The 9,886-nt window shown below is 41.5% G+C and overlaps 1 pseudogene; it reads left to right on the top strand.

Moving 5' to 3' along the window:
- The first annotated feature begins 4,993 nt into the window (after nt 1-4,993).
- LOC101143163 (large ribosomal subunit protein eL34-like) lies at nt 4,994-5,651 on the top strand (annotated as a pseudogene).
- The last annotated feature ends 4,235 nt before the right edge of the window (nt 5,652-9,886 follow it).

Genomic DNA, 9,886 nt, shown 5'->3' with positions numbered 1-9,886 from the left:
CATTGACACAATTTCCAAACTAATGGTCTCTGTGTTAGTCCATTTTGCATTGCTACAAAGGAATACCTGAGGCTGGATAATTTATAGACGAGGTTTATTTTGGCTCATGGTTCTGCAGATTATACAAGAAACATGGTGCCAGCATTTGCTTCTGGATAGGCCTCAGGAAGCTTTTACTTGTGGCAGAAGGAAAGGGGAGCTGATGTGTCACATGACAAGAGCAGGAGCAAGAGAGATGCCAAGTTCTTTTTATTTATTTATTTATTTATTTATTTATTTATTTTATTTATTTATTTACTGAGATAGCATCTCAGTCTGTCGCCCAGGCTGGAGTGCAGTGGCACCATCTCAGCTCACTGCAGCCTCTGCCTCCTGGGTTCAAACGATTCTCCTGCCTCAGCCTCTTGAGTAGCTGGGATTACAGGCATGCGCCACCAAGCCCAGCTAATTTTTGTATTTTTAGTAGAGATGGGGTTTCACCATGTTGGCCAGGCTGGTCTCGAACGCCTGACCTCAAGTGATCCACCCACCTCGGCCTCCCAAAGTGCTGGGATTATAGGCATGAGCCACCGCGCCTGGCGCAAGCTCTTTTTAAAAAACCAGCTTTCACGTGAACTAATGAAGAACTCATTACCCCAAAGAGGGCACTAATCCGCTCATGAGGGATCCCTCCCATGACCCAAACACCTCTTACCAGGCCCTGCTTCCAACACTGAGAATCACATTTCAACATGAGATTTGGAAGGGACAGACATCCAAACTATATCAGTTTGACAGAAGTGTGCATTTCCAGGTGTAACACAATCTACCTTATTCCTTCTGTTGTACACATGAGTCTGGCATTCAATCAAAAACCAACAGAGTCCAATTCAGAAATGAAACAGAGGTTGGGACTAGCAGACCTTAAGACAATCAGTTAATATATTAACATATCTGGTGGAAAAGGTGGGAAATAACGAACAGATAGTGAATTTCAGCAGAGAAGTGGGTAAAAAAGGGCAAAATGGAAACACCAGATATATATACATAAAAAGGTTGGCCAGGCACTGTGGTTCACACCTGTAAGCCCAGCACTTTGGGAGGCCGAGGCAGGTAGATCACTTGAGACCAGGAGTTTGAGACCAGCCTGCCTAACATGGGGAAACCCCAGCTCTACTAGAAATACAAAAAATTAGCCAGGCGTGGTAGCACATACCTATAATCCCAGCTACTCGGGAGGCTGAGGCATGAGAATTGCTTGAACTCGGGAGGCAGAGGTTGCAGTGAGCTGAGATCGTGCCACTGCACTCCTGCCTGGGCAACAGAGCAAGACTCTGTGTCAAAAAAAAAAAAAAGTCTACAATATCAGAGATAGAGGATTTCTTCAAACCTGATACAGCTGAAGAATTCATGAACTTGAAAAGAGGTCAATAGCAAGTATCTAAACAGACAAAGCAAAAGAGAGTAGTGGTGGGGAAACAGGACAGAGCATCCAACTGTGGGGCAAGATCAAATAGTCTGATATACAGGCAAACCTTGAAAATATTACAGTTTGGCTCCAGACCACTGCCATAAAACAAATAAAGCAAGTCACATGAATTTTTTTGTTAACGAGTGCATATGAAAGTTATGTTTACACTATACCATAGTCTATTAAGTGTGCAATAGCATTATGTCTAAAGAAAAACAACATACATATCTTAATTTAAAAATGCTTTATTAAAACAAAATGCTAATAATCATCTGACCCTTAAGCAAGTAGCAGTATTTTTGCTGGTAGAGGACCTTGCTTTGAGTTGATGGCTGCTGACTGATGATGGCTGTGGCAATTTCTTAAAATAAGACATCAACGGCCAGGTGTGGTGGCTCACACCTGCAATCCCAGCATTTTGGGAGGCCGAGGTGGGCGGATCACCTGAGGTTGGGAGTTCAAGACCAGCCTGACCAACATGGAGAAACCCTGTCTCTACTAAAAATACAAAATTAGCTGGGTATGGTGGCACATGCCTGTAATCCCTGCTACTCGGGAGACTGAGGCAGGAGAATCATGTGAACCTGGGAGAGAGAGGTTGCGGTGAGCAGACATCACACCATTGCACTCCAGTCTGGGCAACAGGAGTGAAACTCCGTCTCAAAAAAAAAAAAAAGACATTCAACCCTGTTAGATCCTGCCACTACTTTATCAGCTAAGTAACTAAGTATATGTAATATTCTAATCCTTTGTTGCCATTTCAACAATGCTTACGGTATCTTCAACAGTAGATTCCATCTCAAGAAACCACTTTCTTTGTTCATCCATAAGAAGCAACTCCTCATCCTGTTAAAGTTTTGTCATGAATTTGCAATAATTCTGTCACACCTTTAGGTTCTGCTTCTAATTCTAGTTCTCTTGCTATTTCCACCCCATCTGCAGTGACTTCCTCCACTGAAGTCCTGAACCTCTCAAAGTCATCCACAAGGGTTGGAATCAACTTCTTCCAGACTCCTATTAAAATGTTGACATTTTGACCTCCTTCCATGAATCACAAATTGGCATCTGGAATGGTTAATCCTTTCCAGAAAGTTTTCAATTGACTTTGCCTGGATCCATGAGAGGAATCACTATCTATGGCAGCTATAGCCTTATGAAATGTATTTCTTAAGAAATAAGACTTGAAAGTTGAAATGACTCTTTGATCCGTGGGCTGCAGATTGTATATTGTGTTAGCAGGCATGAAAACACAGCATTCATCTCCTTGTACATCTCTATCACAGCTCTTGGTTGACCAGGTACATTGTCAATGAGCAGTGATATTTTGAAAAGAATCTTTTTTTCTGAACAGTAGGTCTCAATACTGGGCTTAAAATATTTAGTGAGCGAGGCTGTAAAGAGATGTGCTGTTATCCAGGCTTTGTTGTAGAGCACAGGTGGTGGCAACTGATCATAATTCTCAGCTCTAGGATTTTGAGAATGGTAAATGAAACTTTCTCAGTATCAGCAGTAAGGCTGTTTTGCTTTATTATCATTTATGTATTCACTGGAGTAGCACTTTTCATTTCCTTCAAGAGCTTTTCCTTTGCATTCACAACCTGGCTAACTCATACAAGATGTCTGGCTTTCATCCTATCATGCCTTCCTTACTAAGCTTAATCATTTCTAGCCTTTGATTTAAAGTGAAAGACATGTGACTCTTCCTTTCACTTGAACACTTAGAGGTCATTGTAGTTATTAACTGGCCTAATTTCAATATTGTTGTGTCTCAGGGAACAGAAAGGCCTGAGGAGAGGGAGAGAGATGGGACGATGGCAGGTCAATGGACCAGTCACAGCACACACTACATTTATCGATTAAGCTCATTGTCTTATATAGGCAGAATTGTTGATATCCCCCAACAGTTAACAATAGTAACATCAAGGATCACTCATCACAGATCACCATACAGATATAATCAATGCAATATCTGTGAAGCACAATAAACCAAAGTACAAAAAAAGACATACACCCATATGTAATTAAAGTCCAAGAGAAAACAGAAATGGACTGTGGGATAAGAAATATCAGTAGAGGCCGGGCGTGGTGGCTCACGCCTGTAATCCCAGCACTTTGGGAGGCCGAGGCGGGCGGATCACAAGGTCAAGAGATCAAGACCATCCTGGCCAACATGGTGAAACCCCGTCTCTACTAAAAATACAAAAATTAGCCAGGCGTGGTGGCACGCACCTGTAGTCCCAGCTACTCGGGAGCCTGAGGCAGGAGAATTGCTTGAATCCGGGAGGCAGAGGTTGCAGTGAGCCGAGATTGTACCACTGCACTCCAGCCTGCCAATAGAGTAAGACTCCATCTCAAAAAAAAAAAAAAAGAAAGAAAAAAATGTATCAGTAGAGATAATGGCCAAGAATTTTCCAAAGTTAATGAAGAACAGTAACTCACAGGTCCCAGAGTTCCAGAAATTCCACATTGTAAGTCAAACTGCTGAAACCAAAGATAAGAGTTAATCTCTCAAAGACAGTTGGAGGAAAAAGAAACATTATATACAGAGAAAGAAACACATAAGTATTATAGCCAACTTCTGGTCAGGGAGTAAATGAGCAAGAAAATAATGAAGCGAAGGTCCATGTAAGGAGCTTGGAAGTCATCATTCCATCTTGACAATAAGGAAAATGCTGGACAAAGTGAAGACACAACTCTTCTTGGATCCCTCAGAATAGTGAGGTTACAGGGCAAAATGCTACTCCCAAAATTGAAGAGACAGGCAAATACAGAGAATTACAACTTAATGGAGCAGGAACTCAGAAGCAAAAACCTCCATGGGCGCTAGTGCCAGGGTAGGAAAATCTAAATTGTGCTTGACAAATAGCTGGAGGCTCAGTGTGGACAAGTTTGAGATTAAAAACTCCAAGGGGGCCAGGTGTGCTGGTTCATGTCTGTAATCCCAGCACTTTGGAGCCCAAGACAGGCAGATCACCTGAATTCAGGAGTTCGAGACCAGCCTGGCCAACATGGCAAAACCCCATCTTTACTAAAAATACAAAAATTAGCCAGGTGTGGTAGCATGCGCCTGTAATTTCAGCTACTTGGGAGACTAAGGCATGAGAATCACTTGAACCCAGGAGGCAGAGGTTGCAGTGAGCCAAGATCACACCATTGCACTCCAGCCTGGGCAACAGAGTGAGACTCCATCTCAAAAAATAAAATAAAACAAATAAAGAAAAACTCCAGGGGGACCCAGTCATAGGGCAACCGCCACACTTCTCTGAGTTTTACCTCCAGGCACTCAATCAGGTTCTCACAGTAAAGACTGGCCAAAAATCCCTTTGGGATTTCATCAGGGGAAGGGGACAAGGAACCATTTTGAAATATGCCAGAGCTTTCTGTTGTTAACAAGGCCTGCCCTTGAGAGAAACTGTTTTACCAGAGCCTAATCTAGTAAAGTTTTTTCAGAGTCTTACTGATTGGGGGAAGAGAAATATCCAACTCCAGTCAGCTCTAGCTATCCTGTTCCACCCAATAGTGGGGAGGGAGGTACTGAGAAGCACTTGTGAAGTTCACAGTCCAGAGGCACAGGCTCATTAAAAGACTGAGACTGAATCCTATTTGACCTTTGAACTCGCAAAGACTTTCTTCTTCCTCTTTCGCTGATGTTGTTTACAGGCACTCAGAATGGTCCAGCATTTGATATACCATCGTAGGCTTTCCTACAATATAGCCTCTAACAAAACTAGGCTGTCCCAAACCCCGGGTAATAGAATTGTTTACTTTTATACCAAGAAGGTTTGGAAAGCACCAAAATCTGCATGTGGCATGTGCCCAGGCAGACTTTGAGGGGTTCGTGCTGTGAGACCTAAAGTTCTTATGAAATTGTCCAAAACAAAAAAACATGTCAGCAGGGAATATGGTGGTTCCATTTGTGCTAAATGTGTTCATGACAGGATCAAGCATGCTTTCCTTATCGAGGAGTAGAAAATTGTTGTGAAAGTGTTGAAGGCACAAGCACAGAGTCAAAAAGCTAAATAAAAAATGAAACTTTTGCTGGGAGTGGTGGCTCACACCTGTAATCCCAGCACTTTGGGAGGCCGAGGCGGGCAGATCATGAGGTCAGGAGTTCGAGACCAGCCTGACCAACATGGTGAAACCCTGTCTCTACTAAAAATACAAAAATTAGCCGGGCATGGTGGCATGCACCTGTAATCTCCGCTACTCGGGAGGCTGAGGCAGGAGAATCGCTTGAACATGGGAGGTAGAGGTTGCAATGAGCCCTGCATTCCAGCCTGGGTGACAGAGCGAGACTCCTTCTCAAAAAAAAAAAAAAAAAAAGGAAAGAAAGAAACTTTTTTGAGCAATAAAAATGAAAAGACTTAAAAAAAAAGACTGAGACCTAATCATAGGACTATAAAATACCTTTCCTTCCGACACATCTTCCCACACATTACTAAAGCCCTTTTTACTATAGCCCCTTTTACGTACATCACGTTCAGGTATCAAGAAAAAAAACTACAAGGCAGACTAAAAGGCAAAACAGAACAAAAACTCCACAGTTTTAAGAGACAGAGCAATCCTCAGAACCAGATTCATATATGACAGGGATGTTGAAATGGTCAGACCATGAACTTAAAACAACTGATTCATATGCTAAAGACTCTGGTGAATAAAGTAGACAGCCTGCAAGAACAGATGGGCAATGGGTGAACAGAGAGATGGAAATTCTAAGCATAAACATAATGCCAAAAATAAAAACACTGCAGCAGAAATGAAGAATGCTTTTGATGGGTCTATTAATAAATTGGACATGGCTGAGAAAACAATCTCTGAACTTGAGTGTATCTCAATAGAAACTTCCAAAATGGAAGAGCAAAAAGAAAAAAAAGATTGAAAAAAAAAATCCCAACTGAAAATCCAAGAATGATGGGACAACTACAAGAAGTATTACATAAGTGGAATGAAAATATCACAAGGGCTAGGCACAGTGGCTCACACCTGTAATCCCAGCACTTTGGGAGGCCGAGGTGGGTGGATCACCTGATGTCAGGAGTTCGAGACCAGCCTGGCCAACATGGTGAAACCCTGTCTCTAATAAAAATACAAAAATTAGCCAGGTGTGGTGGTGGGTGCCTGTAATCTCAGCTACTCGGGAGGCTGAGGCAGGAGAATCGCTTGAGCCTGGGAGGCGGAGGTTGCAGTGAGCCAAGACCATGCCACTGCACTCCAGCCTGGGCAACACAGTGAGACTCCATATCATAATAAAAATAAAAATAGAAAAGAAAATACCAGAAGGAGGCCAGGTGCAGTGGCTCACATCTGTAGGCAGAGGTTGCAGTGAGCCGAGATTATGCCACTGCACTCCAGTCTGGGCGACAGAGCGAGACTTCATCTCAAAAAAGAAAAGTAAAAAAGAAAATACCAGAAGGAGAAGAAATAAATGAAACAACAGAAGAAATACTTGAAGCAATAATGACTGAGAATTTTTGCAAATTAATGTCAGATATCAAATCACAGATTCAGGAAGCTCAGAGAACACCACACAGGATAAATGTCAAGACAACAATAACCACAATCATCACCACAAAAAAAAAATGACACCTAGGAATACCATATTTTAAAAGTCCTATATTTTAAAAGTCTTTAAAAAGTCAGAGGAGAAAGACACCTTACCTACAGGGGAAAAAAGATAAAAATTATACTCAACTTCTCCTCAGTAACATGCAAGCAAGGAGGTCAGTGAAATTTAGTGTTGAGAGAAAAAAATTACCAACCTAGAATTCTGTGTCCTGTGAAATGATTCTTCAGAGGTGAAGGAGAAGTACAGACTTTCTCAGACAAACAAAAACTGAAGAAGTTTGTTGCCAGTAGATCTGCCTTACAATAAATGTTAAAAGTTTCTCAGAGAAAAGAAAAATGATATAGGTCAGAAACTTGGAGCTACATAAAGAAAGAAAGAGCAATCTATCTATCTATCTATCTACCATCTATTCTATCTATTCTATAATCTATTCTATTTATCTAATCTATATTCTATCATCTATTCTATCCAATCTATCCTATCTATCTATCTATCTATCTAATCTCTGTCTCTGTCTGTCTGCCTGCCTGCCTATATAACTACTTACCTACCTTTCTACCTATCTATCCAGTCACCCATCCATCTATCTAAATGGATTTATTGTAAAGAGTTAGATCATGTGATTATGGATGCTGAGAAGTTCCCAGACATGCAGTCGGCAAAGTGGAGATTTGGGAGAACCTGTGGTATAGTTCCAGTACAAGTCTGAAGGCCTGAGAATCAGGAGAGCCAATGGTGTCAGTTCCAGTTCAAAAGCTAGCAGGCTTGAGACCCAAGAAGAGCCATTGTTTCAGTTCAAGTTCAAAGGAAGCAAAAGATTGATGTCCTTGCTCAAGGCAGTCAGGCAGGAGATGTTCCCTTTACTTGGCCTTTCTGATCTATTCAGGCATTCAGTGGATTGGACAAGACCCACCCACATCAGGGAGGGTAGTCTAATTTGTAGTCTTTACTCAGTTTACCAATGCAAATGTTAATCTCATTCAGAAACCCCCTCACAGATATACCCAGAATAGTGTTTGACCAAATATCTGGGCACCCTGTGGCCTAGTCAAGTTCACACATAAAATTCATCATCGCAATGACATTCTGGAAAGGCAAAATCATTGGCAGAAATCAGATCAATTGTTGCAAGAGGGGGGAAGTATTGAATATGAAAGGACATGAGGGAAATTTTAGGTGTGATGGACTATGCTAAATTTTTATTGTGGTGGTACTTACTTGACCATATAGGTTTGTCAGAACTCATTGAATTGTATACCTAAAAAAGGCAAATTTCTTTATATGTAACTATACTTTAATAAACATGAATTTAAGAACAAAAAAGAATTTGAAGAACAATTGAAAGAAGAAGAAGAAGGCTGGGCACCATGCCTCATGCCCATAATCCCAGCACTTTGGGAGGCTGAGGTGGGAGGATTGCTTGAGCCCAGGAGTTTGAGACCAGCCTAGGAAACATAGGGAGACCTCATCTCTACAAAAGATAAAAAACAGTAGCCAGGAATGGTGGCACATGTCTGTTGTCCAGATACTTGGGAGGCTGAGGTGGGAGATTGTTTGAGTCCTAGAAGTTGAGGCTTCAGTGAGCAGTGATCATGCCACTGCACTCGAGCCTGGGCAACAGACTGAGTTCCCATCCTAAAATAATAATAATAATAAATAATAAGAGGTAGTCTGGGCACTATACTGAGGGCATGCTATTTAAGCTGAATCCTGAACATAAAAATAATTTAGTCATGGGATATATTTGGGGTGGGAAGAGTTTGTAAGAGAGGAAACAATGGAGAACAGTCAGTGAAAAGATTGGCATATTTATGGAAGCGGAGAGAGGTGTATTGCTTGAGCACAAGATGAGACTGAAGAGACTGGCTAGGGTTAGATTATGCAGCATTTTGTAGTCCACATTTAAGAAGGATAGATTTTATTTTGATGCAATAAGAAATAATGAAAAGTTAAGCATAGGGGGCAAGAGATCTGACATTTTCAATTCATGTTAGCCGCTAGATGGGGAATGGATTGAAGGTATTTAGAGGAGTAGCAGTCAACTTAGGAGGCTGTTTCAGTAGGCAACGGGAGTGATGATGCTGTGTGATCTAGAGCTGTGGTAGTGGATATGAGGAAAAGTGGACTCAGAGAATATTTTGAAGATTGAATTTATTGGATTTCCCTTATGAATTCAACATTAGGAGTTAAGGAAATGGAAGAATGAAGGAGGATGTTTAAGTTTTGGTCTTGACCAATTAGGAGGCTATTGGTGCTATGTAATGTGTTGAAGACAGAAAGGAGGGACAAGTTTGGAGGAATTAAAATTCCTCTTGACCATGTTAAGTTTGGAATGCCTGAGACATCCAAATGAAAATGTTTAATGTGTAGTTTCTTTTTTTTTCTTTTTTTCTTTTTCTTTTTTTTTTTTTTTGAGACAGAGTCTCACTCTTTTGCCCAGGCTGGAGTGAAGTGGCATGATCTTGGCTCACTGCAACCTCTGCCTCCTGGGTTCAAGCCATTCTCCTGCCTCAGCCTCCTGAGTAGCTGGGACTACAGGTACACACCATCATGCCCAGCTAATTTTTGTATTTTCAGTAGAGGCAGGGTTTCACCATGTTGGCCAGGCTGGTCTTGAACCTCTGGCTTCACATGATCTGCCCACCTTGGCCTCCCAAGTGCAGGGATTACAGGCGTGAGCCACCGCACCCGGCCTAATGTGTAGTTCGATGGGTAACTGAATCTGTAGCTCAAGAGATACCTGAACTAAAGAAAGAAATTGAGGATTATCACCAATATAGGTAACTTTTAAAGTTGTATAAATGAATGAAATCACTTAAAGAATGTTGACAAAGAAATGAAGAGTTTCTTTCCTTTCAAATGCTACAAAC

Source organism: Gorilla gorilla, chromosome 1, assembly GCF_029281585.2.
Source record: "Gorilla gorilla gorilla isolate KB3781 chromosome 1, NHGRI_mGorGor1-v2.1_pri, whole genome shotgun sequence".
In the NCBI taxonomy this organism is placed as follows: domain Eukaryota; kingdom Metazoa; phylum Chordata; class Mammalia; order Primates; family Hominidae; genus Gorilla; species Gorilla gorilla.
The sequence above is the reverse complement of the archived record's forward strand: the minus strand, read 5'-3'. Positions and strand labels throughout refer to the sequence as shown.